This window comes from Rana temporaria, chromosome 9 (assembly GCF_905171775.1).
Source record: "Rana temporaria chromosome 9, aRanTem1.1, whole genome shotgun sequence".
Taxonomy (NCBI): Eukaryota; Metazoa; Chordata; class Amphibia; order Anura; family Ranidae; genus Rana; species Rana temporaria.
In genome coordinates this window covers 132,420,631-132,437,362 of record NC_053497.1, presented here as the reverse complement: position 1 = coordinate 132,437,362, position 16,732 = coordinate 132,420,631, and the positions used below count along the sequence as shown (strand labels likewise).

At 48.7% G+C, this 16,732-nt stretch overlaps 1 protein-coding gene across 4 annotated transcripts in view; it reads right to left on the bottom strand.

Annotated features, from left to right (window-relative positions):
- HDAC6 (histone deacetylase 6) overlaps positions 1–7,270 on the bottom strand; it is a 126,387-nt gene extending 119,117 nt beyond the window's left edge. For 3 of the 4 annotated variants that reach the window (XM_040324559.1, XM_040324562.1, XM_040324561.1), the window contains exon 1: positions 7,186–7,270. The gene's annotated coding sequence lies outside the window, so the exon portion shown is untranslated. Of the gene's footprint in view, positions 1–7,169 lie in introns of all 4 variants that reach the window. The other variant, XM_040324560.1, reaches the window with a different exon arrangement.
- Positions 7,271–16,732: the final 9,462 nt, after the last annotated feature.

Sequence of the window (16,732 nt, the reverse complement as noted above, 5' to 3'; positions counted from 1 at the left end):
GGTCCTCTAGTCCCTGTGGCAGGGTCTCTGATCTTTTCTGGGTCCTCTAGCCTTCCATGTCCCTCCCAAGCACTCAGTGTTGAATATAATCAGGTTCTGCTCTGGGTAGGTCTCACTCTCACTCTTCCTAACATCCCAGGTGTTAGTTTAACTTGTTGCTTCAAAGTCCACGATATTTAAAGGTGATGGCACAAACTGGCAGGTGTTACATAACCATCCTTTCTGGGGTTCCAAATGTATTCTGCTTATATTTTGCCTGCCCTGGTTTCTCCTTTACCACCTATCAACATTCTAATAAAATGATTAAGTGAAGCCTTTCCATTTTTATTACATATTTTATTTTAGAACCAGTAACATCATCACTGGGGCTCTCTGTTTCTCTATGCAATGCAGACAGATCATGGCTAGTGCGAGGGGCCGGCAGGGTGCTCTACATAGTTTCATAGAAAACAGGAAGCTGTGGAAAACCTCGCCTTGCCTCGTATCTGGTGAACCTCGAACTCTTTGCTCCCATGAACTTCCTGATTTAAGCGATTTAACCTGTTGGCGCTGACAGCACACAAATATGCAGCCTTTTAGTGGATGGGCCTTGGCACCGAGCAGCCACACTACACAGCTGTGCCAAAATCGTGTGCCCTGTGCACCCCAGACCAGTTACTGGTGGCTAAAGGAAAGCTCCCGATCAATGCTTGCGATCTGGAGCTTTCCAATCATGTGACCACCGTGACAGCCAATGACGGCGGCCACATGATCATAGACCTGGCCCCACCCCCTGGCATTTGAAAATCTTTAAAGGGCCGGGAGGTGTTGGCTCCAGGGGGTTATATTTGCACCTCCTGGTTGCCAGATTATTGAGCTCTCTCTAGCCATTATCTTGCTCCTCTGAATACCTGCAGCTCTCCATATCTTCACTCTACTCGTTACTGATCTTTGGCTTCTTCCCTGACTATGTTTCTGCTTCCCAGAGAGCAACCACTTGATACAACCTTTGGCTGATTACTGAATATGCTTCTGCTTGTTCTCAACCTGCTACTGGACCCTGGCTTGCTCACAACCTGGTGGTGCAATTCTGAGGACCACAACCTGGTGCTAGCATGCAGCAAAACCCATCTCCACCGTCAGGAGCTCTGCTAAGGACCGGCTAGTGCTTAGACCTCGTGACTCAAGTGAGCCTGCGTCATCCGCCAAGGAGACCAACTTCTATCCGGATGGTCGGTGTGAACCTCTCCACTGCTATAGCTACTGGTCTATGAGCCTGACTCCTGACTGTGACTAGTTCACTGACACTGACGCACTTCGCCACTGACAGCCAGTGCACCAATGCAAGTCAGCCAGTGCATGGACGCACTTCACCGCCAACAGCCAGTGCATGGACGCACGTCACCGCCGACAGCCAGCGCATGGACGCACTTCACCGCCGACAGCCAGCGCATGGACGCACTTCACCGCCGACAGCCAGCGCATGGACGCACTTCACCGCCGACAGCCAGTGCATGGACGCACTTTACCAGTGACTGCAGGCAATGTAACTATGCACTCCCCTGACAACCCTACATCATGTTCCAAAAACTGCTGAGCTCTGTATACTGTTATATTCAGTACAATAAATATACCACCAAAAGTGACCCTGTCATTACCCGACAACTGCACCAAACTCCAGGCACAAATAAATATACTGAAATATATTCCTCAATAACAACAAGCAATATAAATTCCCTTTCTGTGCACCAAATTCTCCAGCCAGTGGTATCTTTCAACCACCCTTAATTACTTCTGCCCGGAAGGATTTGCCCCCTTAATGACCAGAGCATTTTTTTGCGATACGGCAATGTGTAATTTTAACTGACAATTAGGCAGTCGTGCGACGCTGTACCCCAAAAAAAAGTATGTCCTTTTTTTCCCTCAAATAGAGCTTTCTTTTGGTGGTATTTGATCACCTCTGCCTTTTTTCTCTTTTTTACTCTATTAACAAAAAAAGCGACAATTGTGAAAAATAAGCAATATTTGTAACTTTTTGCTATAATAAATATCCTACAAAAAATATATAAAAATAAAATAAAAAATTCTTCCTCAGTTTAGGCCGATATGTATTCTTTTACATATTTTTGTTTGAAAAAAATGAATTGATTGGTTTGCGCAAAAGTTATAGCATCTACAAAATAGGGGATAGATTTATGGCATTTTTATTATAACTTTTTTTTTTTTTTTTTACTAGTAATGATCAGATCAGTGATTTTGCAACATAACGGCGGACAGATCGGACACTTTTTTGGGACCAGTGACATTTATACAGCGATCAGTGCTATAAAAATGCACTGATTACTGTATAAATGACACTGGCAGGGAAGGGGTTAACACTAGGGGTAATCAAGGGGTTAAATGTGTTCCCTGGGAGGTGTCTCTAACGGTGGTGGGAGTGTACTGACTGGAGGAGGAGAGAGATCGCGGTTTCTGATGACTAGGAACAGACGATTTCTCTCTACTTCCCTGACAGAACAGGCATCTGTTTGTTTACATTGACAGATCCCCTTTCTGTCTCTCTGTGGAGCGATCGCGGGTGGCCGGCGGACATCACGACTGTCAGTCATGCGCATCGGCCTCTGGCGCTGTGCGCATGCCCACTGTATCTATTACAAAAACTGGCATACAGCTACGGTGATTCACGTAATAATGCCAAACCCGCCTATCCTTTTCAGCCAAACAAAATGCCATCTTAGCCTGTTTGATGTGTAACTGCCATGGTGCTGCACATGGAATCAGTTATTACTCCAGCTATTTGATGATTTGACAGTTTGTTTGGAAGCACAAGCAAATGTGACAGTTACATTCCCGTCATGCCAAGAATGTAACTGTTTTTGAAATTGTTAAATCAATGGGTTTAGTTCCACTTTAACAGACTTTTGTCCAACAACAGTGGCAGTTAGAGGGGTTGAAGTCCTGCTAGAATAGATGATTTCAGGCTGGCCTTTTCTGCAGGTATATCTGTATTACATTAAGATCCCTTACACACTGAGCCGGACATAGCGTCAGCGGTAAAACGCCGCTATATTTTTACCGCCGACACTATGGGTGAATTTGCGGCGCATTTTGGCCGCTAGCGGGGCGCTTTTAACCCCCGCTAGTGGGCGAGAAAGGGTTAAAACCACCCGCAATGCGCTGTTGAAGCAGCGCATTGCGAGCGGTATAGCCGCGCTGTCCCATTAATTTCAATGGGCAGGAGCGGTAAACACACGGCTCCAAAGATGCAGCTAGCGGGACTTTTTTTTACTGTCCTGCTAGCACAACGCTCCAGTGTAAAAAGCCCTCTGGGCCTTCACACTGGAGCAGCTGTTTGAGGGTGGATTGCAGGCGCTATTTTTAACGCTATGGCGCTTGCAATACGCCCTCAGTGTGAAAGGGGTCTAAAAATAAGTGTCTATAACAGGCATGTCCAAAGTCTGGCCCGCGGACTATCTCCCAGCGCCGGGGCCACAAAATATATATACCGTATTCATCTGCGTATAACACGCACTTTTGCGCCGATCCCCGCTGCCTGTCAGGTGAACGAGCGCCGCCGTAATAGCCCGAGCCGAGTGTACTCGGCTCCACTCGTAGTCCCGCCATTGGACGTGTGTTGTGTCCATCATAGAAGCTGGGCCAAGGGGCGGGACTGCGAGAGGAGCCGAGTACAGCTGAATACACAGGACATCCGGCTCCTATCCCGGCGGCAAAATTTAAAACGAATAAGGCATGGCTGGCTGCAGATGGACACTTGGCCACGGCTGGCTGCAGATGGACACTTGGCCACGGCTGGCTGCAGATGGACACTTGGCCACGGCTGGCTGCAGATGGACACTTGGCCACGGCTGGCTGCAGATGGACACTTGGCCACGGCTGGCTGCAGATGGACACTTGGCCACGGCTGGCTGCAGATGGACAATTGGCCACGGCTGGCTGCAGATGGACACTTGGCCATGGCTGGCTGCAGATGGACACTGATCATTCCTGGCAATGGTGGGTGCTGCATTCCTGGCAATGATAGGTGCTGCATTCCTGGCAATGATAGGTGCTGCATTCCTGGAAATGGTGAGTGCATTACTGGCAATGATGGGTGCTGCATTCCTGGCAATGGAGGGTGCTGCATTCCTGATAATGGTGGGTGCTGCATTCCTGGCAATGGTGGGTGCTGCAATCCTGGCAATGGTGGGTGCTGCATTCCTGGAAATTGGGGGTCTGCAGATGGGCACTGACCCTTATTTTGCTTCACAGTTCTCTATTTAAAATGTTACGTTTTTTTGCTGAAACTTCCCTCTTAAACTGAAGGTGCGTGTTATACGCCAATAAATACGGTATATCCAAATAATACGCCTGAGCTTATCTCTTCACCACACACAGCCATGAAGGCAAGAGAATTCTTGTTGGGCAGTGTGTTAGTGCTTGAACAAATACACTTAGACTGAATTTTAATGGTTCAAAGAATGTCAGGCAAAATGGTCGGCCCTCACACATGTTCACTTCATCAAATCTGTCTCTCTTTGAAAAAAGTTTGGACACCCCTGGTCTATTTATGTTTAAAATCCAGTAATACACTGTCTCACCCTGCTCTGCACATGCTCAGTTGCTCTCTATTTTTAGGCACTGCCGAGTTTGTAGAGGCCGATCTGCTGACAGTCTTAAAGAGGAGCTTCAGGCTCCTTCAGAAAAAAGGCAAATACTCTAACTGCTGACTTTTAATATTAGGGCACTTATCTGTCCAGGGATCCAGCGATGTCTTCACCTGAGCCAATATTCAATCGGCTATTAGGTGCTGGCGCTGGCATCTTATCCAGTTTCCTTCTGTGCATGCATGAAATGTATTGTGCTTTGTGAATGGGCCACAGTCTTTTGGGACCTGTAAAGTGTCCCAGAAGACTGCAGGGAAAGAAGGGGAGGGGCTGAACTTTCGACTCAGTTCACCACGGCAAACCAGGTACCCGCCCCCCCTCAAAAAGTACCAAAGGTGGCAGCAGAGGGGGGGGGGGGAGTCAGACAAGCAGAGCTTCCCCCTGGGTGGAGCTCTGCTTTAAAGCGTAATTAAACCCTCCATTCCTTTACAGCCAGGGAAGCTGCTTATGTTTGATCTGCAACTGCTATGGTGAAGCACATGTGATTAGTTACCAGCCATTTGAGGAAACAAGCAAATGTGTTACATTCTTGGAATGCCAGGATTGCCAACTGTTTTTTGAAACCGTTAAATCAATGGGTTTAGTTCCACTTAATGATTTACTGCTGTTCAGGGGCTCTTGGCTTCAGAAAAATGGCCGCCTCCAGCAAGAAGAAACAGGAGCAATGTTGGAGACAATATACAGCACGCACTTATTTTTGCATCATATTTATGTGGAATGTATGTTCCTTGCTAAAGAACTTTTTTTTTTGATTATTACGTTATGGGTAAAGTTCCATCTTAAGTCTAAGTTCACATGGGTGCGGGTGATTTGCGCTGCCGGTCCACACCTTTTCCCACAGCCGCAACCACCCGCGCAGAAAAAACACAAATGTAAACAGTGTTCAAATAACACATGCAAGGGATCGGCGTGATCCCATGTCTTTGGTAAAAAAAATCCTGTTACGTGTATAGTAATTGGTTTGTGTGATCACGGACATATGTACGCAAATGAACATGTACAGATGATCAATGGGACATGTGATTTTACTGGCACATATGTTTTTACTGTGTGGGGACAGTGTTTTGTGGACTTTGTGTGTTTACATTGTGTGGGAACACCAGGCCGGTGATCAGTGTGTAAAAAACGCTCATACTCACCGATTACCAGCCGGTTGCAGAGATCTGCTCTCCTCTCCTCACTGACAACTTCTGTGTGAGGAGAGCTGATCGGCTGGCAACCGGCTCTCTATTTTCATCACATGACGACTGTGATTGGGCACAGCCGTCATGTGATCAGGAGGGCCAATCAGAGCGCCCTCCTTCAATTGCGAGATGCGCAGTGTCCAGGGGACACGAGCGTATCTGGATCGCACCACTGCACGGACATGCGCAATTCCCCCCCTACTTCTGAGGGACATTCCTGAACGTCCACACAGGAGGAAGCGCCCCTTTTCTGGCCGTGCAGTGGGCAGGAAGTAGTTAAAAAAAAATTGCATTTGAAAGTCTGCTGAGAAAATAGCGTGTGACATAAAATATTGCAACAACCACCATGTTGTTCTCTGAGGTCTTTGCTAAAAAATAAAAATGTAATATATTTGGGGTTCAAAGCTATTTTCTAGCCAGTAAATACCTTATATAGCCCAATTATTTGATAGAAGACACAATCAAATGTGACAGTTAGCAATCCCAGCATGCCAGGAATGTAACTGTTTTTTTTAAACCATTAAATTGATGGGTTTAATTTGGCTTTATGATTTACTGCTGCTCTGGGCTTCAGTAAAATGGCCGCCTCCAGCAAGAAGTAAGTTGTTATGGGTAAAATTCCGCTTTAAACCTGGGTCAGTTGGCCCTTAGAGTGCATGTATACCCAACCCTTGTTTTCTGTAGCTTTGGATAGAGTTGGGAAAGGTGTGTGCCTGCCCAGGCTCCGGTAGAGATTCTGCTTCACTTTCTGTTCTGGGGACAACATTTTTACCAGACAGGAAGTGAAGGAATCTCCTCTGATAGTAATAAATGCTGAACGAGGTTCTAAAAAATCCTTTCCCACTCCATCTGAAACTAAAAATAAGAAGCTTTGGTTATAGATACACAGAGCTCTGCGGGAGGTTGTTATCTGACATTTTGGGGGATACCTGGTCCCCCCTGCTGTATATTGTGGTACCTCCGACCAGCCCCTTATGTCCTGTATTCTGTAGTGAGGAGTGGGAGGAACCATAACATTGCGCAGGGGGGTCAGGCACACCCGCAGTATGGGACACTAGCGTCAGCTGTAGTTGTAGGCACCGTGTGAAGACTGGAGCTCCCTAGCTGGAAACAAATCCTCTCATCTTCCAGCCGGCCGCTAGTTCTTTTCTCTCAGGCTCACTATTATTTCCTAACTATAGTAATCACCCATATTCCCCTATGAACTCTCCTCTGCTATTACTGTAAACATATAACGTGCCCTACAACGAGCACAGCGGCCCGGAAAATAGTCCTCGCCCACGTGTTACCGCTATTATATATGTACACGGCGCCCGCCGATATCCCTCCGCCCCGCACACACCATCGCACTCACTGACCGAGCGATTCAAGTCCTCCGCCTGTCCCGGTGTTAGACGTCACTTCCAGGGCACGTGATCAGCCCCACCCACCCATTGCCGAGTGAGCTCAGCGGTCAGAAACGGGGGAGGAGCTTGGCGTAGTGTCTCCGCCTCCAGCTTCTGATAAACTGTTGCTGTTGCTGAGCATCACAGAGGAGCTATGAGAGAGAAGATTAAATGGAAGGTTCTTGTCCCAGTACTGTCCCACACTGCCTTACACTGTCCCAGTCCCAGATTGCCTCACACTGCCTTACACTGTCCCAGGAATGCCTTACACTGTCCCAGTCCCAGATTGCCTCACACTGCCTTACATTGTCCCAGTCCCAGATTGCCTCACACTGCCTTACATTGTCCCAGTCCCAGATTGCCTCACACTGCCTTACACTGTCCCAGGACTGTGTCACACTGCCTTACACTGTCTCACGCTGTCCCACACTGCCTTACACTGTCCCACACTGCCATACACTGTCCCACACTGCCATACACTGTCCCACACTGCCTTACACTGTCCCAGGACTGTGTCACACTGCCTTACACTGTCTCACGCTGTCCCACGCTGCCATACACTGTCCCACACTGCCTTACACTGTCCCACACTGCCATACACTGTCCCACACTGCCATACACTGTCCCACACTGCCTTACACTGTCCCACACTGCCATACACTGTCCAACACTGCCTTACACTGTCCCACACTGCCTTACACTGCCCCAGGAATGCCTCACACTGTCCCAGGACCGTCCCACACTACACTGTCCCACGCTGCCTTACACTGTCCCACACTGCCCCACACTGCCTTACACTGTCCCACACTGCCTTACACTGTCCCACACTGCCTCACACTGCCTTAAACTGTCCCACACTGCCTTACACTGTCCCAGGAATGCCTCACACTGTCCCAGGACCGTCCCACACTGCCCCACACTGCCTTACACTGTCCCAGGACTGCCCCACACTGCTTCACACCGTCCCACACTACACTGTCCCACGCTGCCTTACACTGTCCCACACTGCCCCACACTGCCTTAAACTGTCCCACACTGCCTTACACTGTCCCAGGAATGCCTCACACTGTCCCAGGACCGTCCCACACTGCCCCACACTGCCTTACACTGTCCCAGGACTGCCCCACACTGCTTCACACTGTCCCACACTGCCTTACACTGTCCCAGGACTGCCCCACACTGCTTCACACTGTCCCACACTGCCTTACACTGTCCCAGGAATGCCTCACACTGTCCCAGGACCGTCCCACACTGCCCCACACTGCCTTACACTGCCCCACACTGCCTTACACTGTCCCAGGACTGCCCCACACTGCTTCACACTGTCCCACGCTGCCTTACACTGTCCCACACTGCCTTACACTGCTTTACACTGTCCCAGGACTGTCCCACACTGCCTTACACTGTCCCAGGACTGTCCCACACTGCTTCACACTGTCCCATGCTGCCTTACACTGTCCCACACTGCCTTACACTGTCCCACACTGCCTCACATTGTCGACCCACGTTGCCTTACACTGTCCCACACTGCCTCACATTGTCGACCCACGCTGCCTTACACTGTCCCAGGACTGTCCCACACTGCCTCACATTGTCGACCCACGTTGCCTTACACTGCCCCACACTGCCTGTGCTCTGTTCCCACAGAGGACCAACTCTCCCTCAGTGATTGGTTTAATTCAGCGTTGGAGTATGGGAACACAATGAATCCCTAGCAGCTTTTAACCATTTCATCTCCGTAAAATTTGCTATTTAGCACTGCGCTACTTTAACCACTTAAGCCCCGGACCATATTGCTGGTCAAAGACCAGAGCACTTTTTTGCGATTCGGCACTGCGTCGCTTTAACTGACAATTGCGCGGTCGTGCAGCGTGTTTTGCCGGGCATGCGCACGGGAGTCAGGGACGAGCGGGGGGCACTTTTACCCCCTTCCTGCCCAGGCCAACTTTCAGCGATGTGACACTTTGAATGACAATTGCGCGGCCATGTCACACTGGACCCAAATGGAATTTGTATCATTTATTTCACACAAATAGATCTTTTGGTGGTATTTAATCACCACTAGGAATGAGCTTTGTATTCAAGTCAAACTCATGTTCGACTCGAACATCGTATGTTCAGGGCTGGACTGGGACAAAAATTTGGCCCTGGACTTCATCCAGACTGGCCCACTTTGACAGGTCTCTCCCACAGCGGCCGGACAACTCCCGCACACCCCCCCCCCCGGCCACCCAAGCCCCCTCTCCCACTTCACTAGCCGTTTTACTTTATTAGAGTAGAACGGCTGGTACTGGTACTCTTATAGGCAGTACCAGTGGGGAAGCTAGACATTATTTCTCCCGGGGCAAAGAATCAGTTTGGTGCCCCCCCCCCCTCATGGGACAAGATTAGGCAGAAGTGAGAAACTCCCAGGCCGCTGTCACTGAAGCCGGCCCACTGAGCCATCGGCCCACCGGGAAACTCCCTGTAGTCCCAATGGCCAGTCCATCCCTGCGTATGTTCGATCCTTCGTCGAACTACGAACAAAATCGGTCGTTCGCGCTAAATTCGAGTTACGTTTCACAGACCATCATTCACTGCGGCATCGCTGGCTGATGATTGGCCAAGCATGCACTATGACCCGCATGCTTGGCCAATCACAGCTTGCAAAAAACGGAGAGCCATAATTGCCCAAAGCCAGGGTGGCTTTGGCCAATTATGGCTCAGGGGGTTTAGTACACGCCCCACACCGTTCCTATTGCACTGTTCCTAATATACTACAGGCAGGCAGTTGATTCAGTTAACTGCAGTATATTCAGTATATATATATATATATACATCCCAGATTTGTATATATATATATATAACACTGCATCCTGTGCAGCTAGATTTCCTGTATCCTGTGCTGCCAAAGCAGCCTATTCCATCGGCTCCAGGTCATCTGTTACTCCTTCCCTTGCCCCACCATCATGCACGGAGGAGTTCCCTGAACAGTTCGACCACAGTTGGGTACATGCTGGAGGGGGATGTGCAGCGTTTTGAAGGCTCCGATGATGGTACCCAGCTTGAGGAAGGCAGTAACATGAGCCCAGGGAGAGGGGATGCCCAAGAAGGACAACAAACTGTTGTGTTCCCCCAGCTGAAGCATATTGCCAGGTTTGCTCCAGTGACGAGGAGGGAGGGGATGATAAGGTCGCTGACTCTACATGGGTGCCTGATAGGAGAGAGGATGAGGCACATCTCCAATGAGGCAGGATGCCCTCCAGGGGCCAGCTTTAGGGCAGCCAACTGATTGCATCACACCGCAGAGCTCTGCATGTGCAGGGTGCTGCTGACTCCAGGCGTTTTTCCAAAAGTTCTTTGGTGTGGGCCTTTTTTGAGATGTGTGCAGCAGATCGCACCGTTGCAACATATGTCTGAAGCGTATCAAGCGTGGCCAAAACAGCTTGACCAGACATATGTCAAACTCCCATGCAGTCTGTTGGCAAGTGTACTTAAAAGACCCACACCAAAAAATAAGGCGGACTTTTCCTTGCTCCTCATCAGCTGTGATTTCCAACCCCATTATACCTTCAGTTCTCTCAGGAACCTGCACTGAAAGGTGTAAAATTAGGTGTGCCAAGTACTTGCAGGCAATCTGCTATCGCTACACCAACGTCCAATTGTAGCAGGCAAATTTCCCTACCCCAGTTGCTAAACCAGCAAAAGAAATTTGGTCCCAGCCATCCACATGCCCAGCGGCTGATTGCTAGCTTGGCAAAATTGCTAGCACTCTAACTGCTGCCTTTTCAGCTGGTAGACTCTGCCCCCTTTCGTGAATTTGTGGAATGTGTGGTATGTCAGTGGCAGGTTCACAAACTCCACTTTTTTTCACGGAAGGCGATTCCGGCTCTCTACCGGCATGTGGAAAGCAATGTCTTGGCCTCGCTGGACAGGGCAGTCAGCGGTAAGGTGCATATTACCGCTGACTCATGGTCCAGCAGGCATGGACAGGGATGTTACCTATGTTTCACGGCGCATTGGGTGACTCTGCTGGCAGCTGGGAAGGATGCAAGACATGGTGCAGTATTGTTTGAGCTTGTTCCACCTCCAAAATGATACTAGTGGTGATTCTGACACACCTCTTTCCTCCACCCCCTCCTCTTCTTCTTCCTCCATGGCCTCTTCCCCTATAGATTTGTCCCTGGAACCAGCGGTGCTCCATAGGCGTTCAAGGGGCTATGCAAGCACTCACGCAAAAAGATGCCATGCGGTGCTTGAGCTGGTGTGCTTAGGGGACAGGAGCCACACTGGGGCAGAGATTCAGTCAGCTCTGCAGGGGCAGGCTCAGAGGTGGTAGACACCATGCCAGCTTCAGCCAGGAATGGTGGTTTGCGACAATGGCCCCAACCTCCTCTGACAGGGACACTTGACCCATGTGCCCTGTTTGGCTCACATCCTTAATTTGGTGGTGCAGCGGTTCTTGTGCAGGTACCCGGGCTTACAGGATCTCCTGAGGCAGGCCAGGAAAGTCTGTGTGCATTTCCACTGGTCATATAATGCCAGTGCTCGGCTGGCTGACCTCCAAAAGGAATACAACCTGCCCAAGAACCGCCTAATCTTTGACATGCCCACCAGGTGGAACTCAACGTTGGCCATGCTGCAGCAGCTGCACATGCAGCATAGGGCCATCAATGAGTACCTGTGCGACTATGGCACCAGGACACGGTCAGAGGAGCATGGCTTTTTTTTCGCCACACCAGTAGCTCATGATCAAGAATGCATGCACTGTCATGTCACCATTTGAGGAGGCTACGAGGATGGTGAGCAGTGACAGTGCATGCATCAGTGATCACACAGGAGGAGGAGGAGGAGGATTGTGTCAGCATGGAGATGGAGCCTAGCACTCAGCATCAGCAGCAGTCTTCAAGGAATCGTTTACAGTCCTCAGAAACCCATGGACTTGTATGTGGCTGGGAGGAGGTGGCTGCGCATCATGTCGTCCTTAGTGACCCAGAGGACTCCGGACCGAATGCCTCAGCAAACCTATGGTGCATGGCCTCCCTGATCCTGCAAAGCCTGCGAAAGGACCCTCGGATTTGTGGTATCAAGGAGAGGGGTCATTATTGGCTGGCAACCCTTCTTGAACCACGTTACAAGGGTACGGTTGCGGAACTTATCTTGCCGTCGAAGAGGGAGCAGAGGATGAAACATCTTCGGGAGGCCTTGCAGAAAGGTTTGTGCAATGCTTTTCCAGAGTCTGGTAGGTTTCAATTTCCTGGTCTTCGACAACATGTTGCTTAGGCTACGGTCAGTCACAGAAGGAGGGGTGGAGAAGGTGGCCGTCTGACCGATGCGTTCAGACAATTTTTTTAGTCCACAGCACCAAGGTCTGATCGGTTCCAGCAACCATCGCCAGCGTCTGATTTACATGGTGCAGGAAAACCTAGGGGCAAGATCAGACTTGGAGACCTTTCTAACCGAAAATCCACTGGGTCACTGGGTCTTGAGGATGGATCACTGGCCAGAGCTTGCACAGTATGCAATTGAGCTACTGACCTGTCCTGCTTCCAGCGTTCTTTTCGGAACGCACATTCAGTGCTGCTGGAGGCTTTGTAACCGATCACAGAATGCGCCTGTCCACCAACTCGGTTGATCGGCTCACCATCATAAAAATTAATCAGTCTTGGATCACCAGCCACCAAGCACCCGATGCTGATGTAACTGATACATTTTTTTATGAATGTGAGATCCCTTCAAGACTGCCTATGGTGATACTGAGTGACTATCCTGTTATGCTGAGTGACTATCCTATTCCTCCTTAATGTTCATGTTGATAGCTTCTAAGAACAATTTTGGTTCTGGGCACCACCACCAGTGGCTAAGACCCAATTTTTCTGCCCCTGCCCAGGGTCATGTAATTACAATTTTTTCTGTAATATTTTGCAGCAGGGCTTGTTCCTGCGCTCAACTAGAGTATCTATGAGGGGTTGCAGTGTTTTGGCACCAGCACCAGTGCCTAAGGCTCAATGTTTCTGCCCCTGTTTATCTGGGGCATGTAATTACAATTTTTGCTGTAATATTTTGCAGCAGGGCTTATTCCTGCGCTCAACTAGAGTATCTTTGAGGGGTTGCAGTGTTGTGGCACCAGCACCAGTGGCTAAGGCCCAATTTTTCTGCCCCTGTTTAACAGGGGCGTGTAATTACAATTTTTGCTGTAATATTTTGCAACAGGGCTAGTTCCTGCGCTCAACTAGAGTAACTGTGAGGGCTTTCAGTGTTCTGGTACCACCAACACCTACGTCCCAATTTTCTGCAGAGTATATAGGGCAGGCCGTATAGTATATACAGGCAGTCCCCTACTTTCAAACATCTGATTTACAAATGACTCCTACTTACAAACGGAGGGAGACAACAGGAAGTGAGAGGAAATCTACCCCATGGAGGGGAAATTCTCTCCTGTAAGAGTTAATATGGGAAAAAGGTGTCTACACTAATGCTTTATCACCAATCCTTGTTTCCCTAAAAAACCCAAGTTTTCAAAATCCAATTGTCATTGGGACAGAAAGTGAGTTGAAATCTTCTGAATCTTCTGAACAGGGGCACAGACAGCAAAACAAATGTTACAGGGGTGATAACCCTTCCCTATGTTATCCAAAAATCTTTAAAATAGATGTTTTTGGCTGGAGCTACACTTACAAAATGTACCTGTTTAAATTACAAACAGTTTCAACTTAAACACAAACCTACAGTCCCTGTCTTGTTTGGACCGCCTGTATACTGCTGTTCAGAGTATATAGGTCCTGGGGGCCCCACTCATTTTATTTTTTTAATTTGGGTGCAGGGTTCCCCTTAATATCCATACAAGACCCAAAGGGCCTGGTAATGGGCTGGGGGGGGGGGGGGGGGCTACCCATGCTGTTTTTCTCAATGGTTTTAAATGACTTATTTTTTTTAGAAATTTCATTTTTTGCAGGGACTGTTCTAAACACAGGAAACATGCACCACTTTACAGGGATACTGTCATGGATATGCAATAAAGTCTGGCAGCTTACCTGTCTCCATGTGTTCATAAGAGGCCTGACTCTCTCTCTGGCTGTCTCTTATCACCTCTCCTCCCTGTATGGTTCCACCCTAGGCCATCCCAGGAAGCCTATATTAACCACTGCACTGCTGGTCTGCTTTGCTGTTCAACTTTGTTAGCTTGTTCCTGTCTGCCGTATGCTACGTTTACCTTTCTGTGTACCGATTTTGGCTCGTCTCTGACTACTCCTGTTTGCCTGTGACCCTGACCTTTTGGCCTGTCCCTTGGTTACCTTTGTCTGCCTGTTGCCCCGACCTCGGATTACCCATCACTATCCCTTGTGTCCTCAGTGACTGCTTCCCCTCTCTCCCTACGGAGCGTGACCTGGGGGACCCCAGGGGCCACGACCTGGGTTCAGTTGCAGCGAAGGCCATCCTCACCACTAGAGGCTCTGGTGAACACCTGCTGGACCTTGGACTCTGCGCCCTGGGGAATCTTGGGCTCACGCTTCCTCTCTGTTCGCAGCAGTCGGCTATAGGGTTCACTACCCTGTGGTGCATCCCTGACCCCAATGGGGTGCACTTGTCACCTGGCCACAGGTGACCTGAGAGATACTATAGACACCCCCCCCCCCCCCAGGTACGATATTTAAAGGAATATTTCACTTCTTTTTTTTCACTGCTCCTGAAAAAACTGCAGTTTTTAAAACTTGTTTTTGCATTGATACATGTCCCCTGGGGCAGTACCCAGGTCCCCAAACCTTTTTTAGGACAATAACTTGCATATTAGCCTTAAAAATTTGCACTTTTGATTCCTCACGTTCGAGTCCCATAGACTTTAACAGTGTTCGAATGTTCGCATGAACTTTCGGTCTGTTCGCATGTTCTGGATGCGAACCGAACCAGGGGGTGTTCGGCTCATCCCTAACCACAGTGAACCCCCTTCGCTTGTGCTGGGGGTGGAGCTGGGAAGCAGAATGTGCAGAGTCTGGAGGAGGACAAGAGGAGGGCTGGAGTCAGCTTCAGGATCTGTTCTCCTTTCTGTTAATATAATGTTAATATTATGGACTATTTTATCAGGATTTTGATTGGCCAAATGGAGCTGCACACAAAAATGCTTGTCATATCTTAAACTTATTGCAGGACAATTTCATGAAATGGATGAAAAATGTGAAAAAATGCTCAGCTGGATCTATTAATTTGAAGCGATGCAAAGCTCATTACAGATGTGCAAATTAGAGACAAGTTAATTTGGTGGAGGGGGGATTATGGTGTGGGGTTGTTTTTCAGGGGTTGGGTTTGGCCCCTTAGTTCCAGTGAAGGGAACTCTTAAGGCATCAGCATACCAAGACATTTTGGATAATTTTATGCTCCCAACTTTGTGGGAACAGTTTGGGGATGGCTTCTTCCTGTTCCAACATGACTGCGCACCTGTGCACAAAGCAAGGTTCAAAAAAGCAATAGATGAGCGAGTTTGGGGTGGAGGAACTTAACTGGCCTGCACAGAGTCCTGACCTCAACCCAATAGAACACATTTGGGATGAATTAGAGCAGAGACTGCGAGCCAGGCCTTCTCGTCCAACATCAGTGCCTGACCTCACAAATGTGCTTCTGGAAGAATGGTCAAACATTCCCATAGACACTCCTAAACCTTGTGGACAGCCTTCCCAGAAGAGTTGAAGCTGTTATAGCTGCAAAGGGTGGGCCAACTCAATTTTTAACCCTATGAACTAAGACTGGGATGGCATATAGCACATGTAATCAGATACACTACATAACTAGTGTTGCAGTTAAAGAAGGAACCAATATCAAATGCCTTCTGGTTAGTGGTGGATCAGAACATTCTGCCACCATAAATAATGGTGACAGCACGAACACCCCATTGCACCACACTTGAAATTCCCCTTAAAGTGCAACCAAGTAATTAATTTAAGGAGCTCTCTGAAAGAAAAAAAAACAGAGGCGGGCCGGGGCTGACACTTGTTTGGAGGTTCCATCAGGCATACTTACTTCACCTGGAACAGCGAGGCCTTTTCAGTTTTATCAGGAAACATATTGGGGACAGTGTAAGAAGGGGAGGATCAAAGGGGACAGGATTAAGCAGCCTTCTTTACACAATGCAGAGGATTAACCCCTTAGGTTCCACAGTGAGTAGAACAAGCATGATTTACTGCATATACAGACTGATTTTACTGTTGTGGGTTTAAAAATATTTTAAGGACAGTTTTGTACCCCTCTAGTAACTGGTACAGGACAGATTTTGCCCCTCTAGTAACTGGTACAGGACAGATTTGTACCCCTCTAGTAACTGGTACAGGACAGATTTGTACCCCTCTAGTAACTGGTACAGGACAGATTTTCCCCTCTAGTAACTGGTACAGGACAGATTTTCCCCTCTAGTAACTGGTACAGGACCGATTTGCCCCTCTAGTAACTGGTACAGGACAGATTTGCCCCTCTAGTCTCTGGTGAAGGAAAGATTTGTTTCTGCAGCAGGACAGTAAATTAGCGATGTTGCCATTAACAAATTGTCAAATAT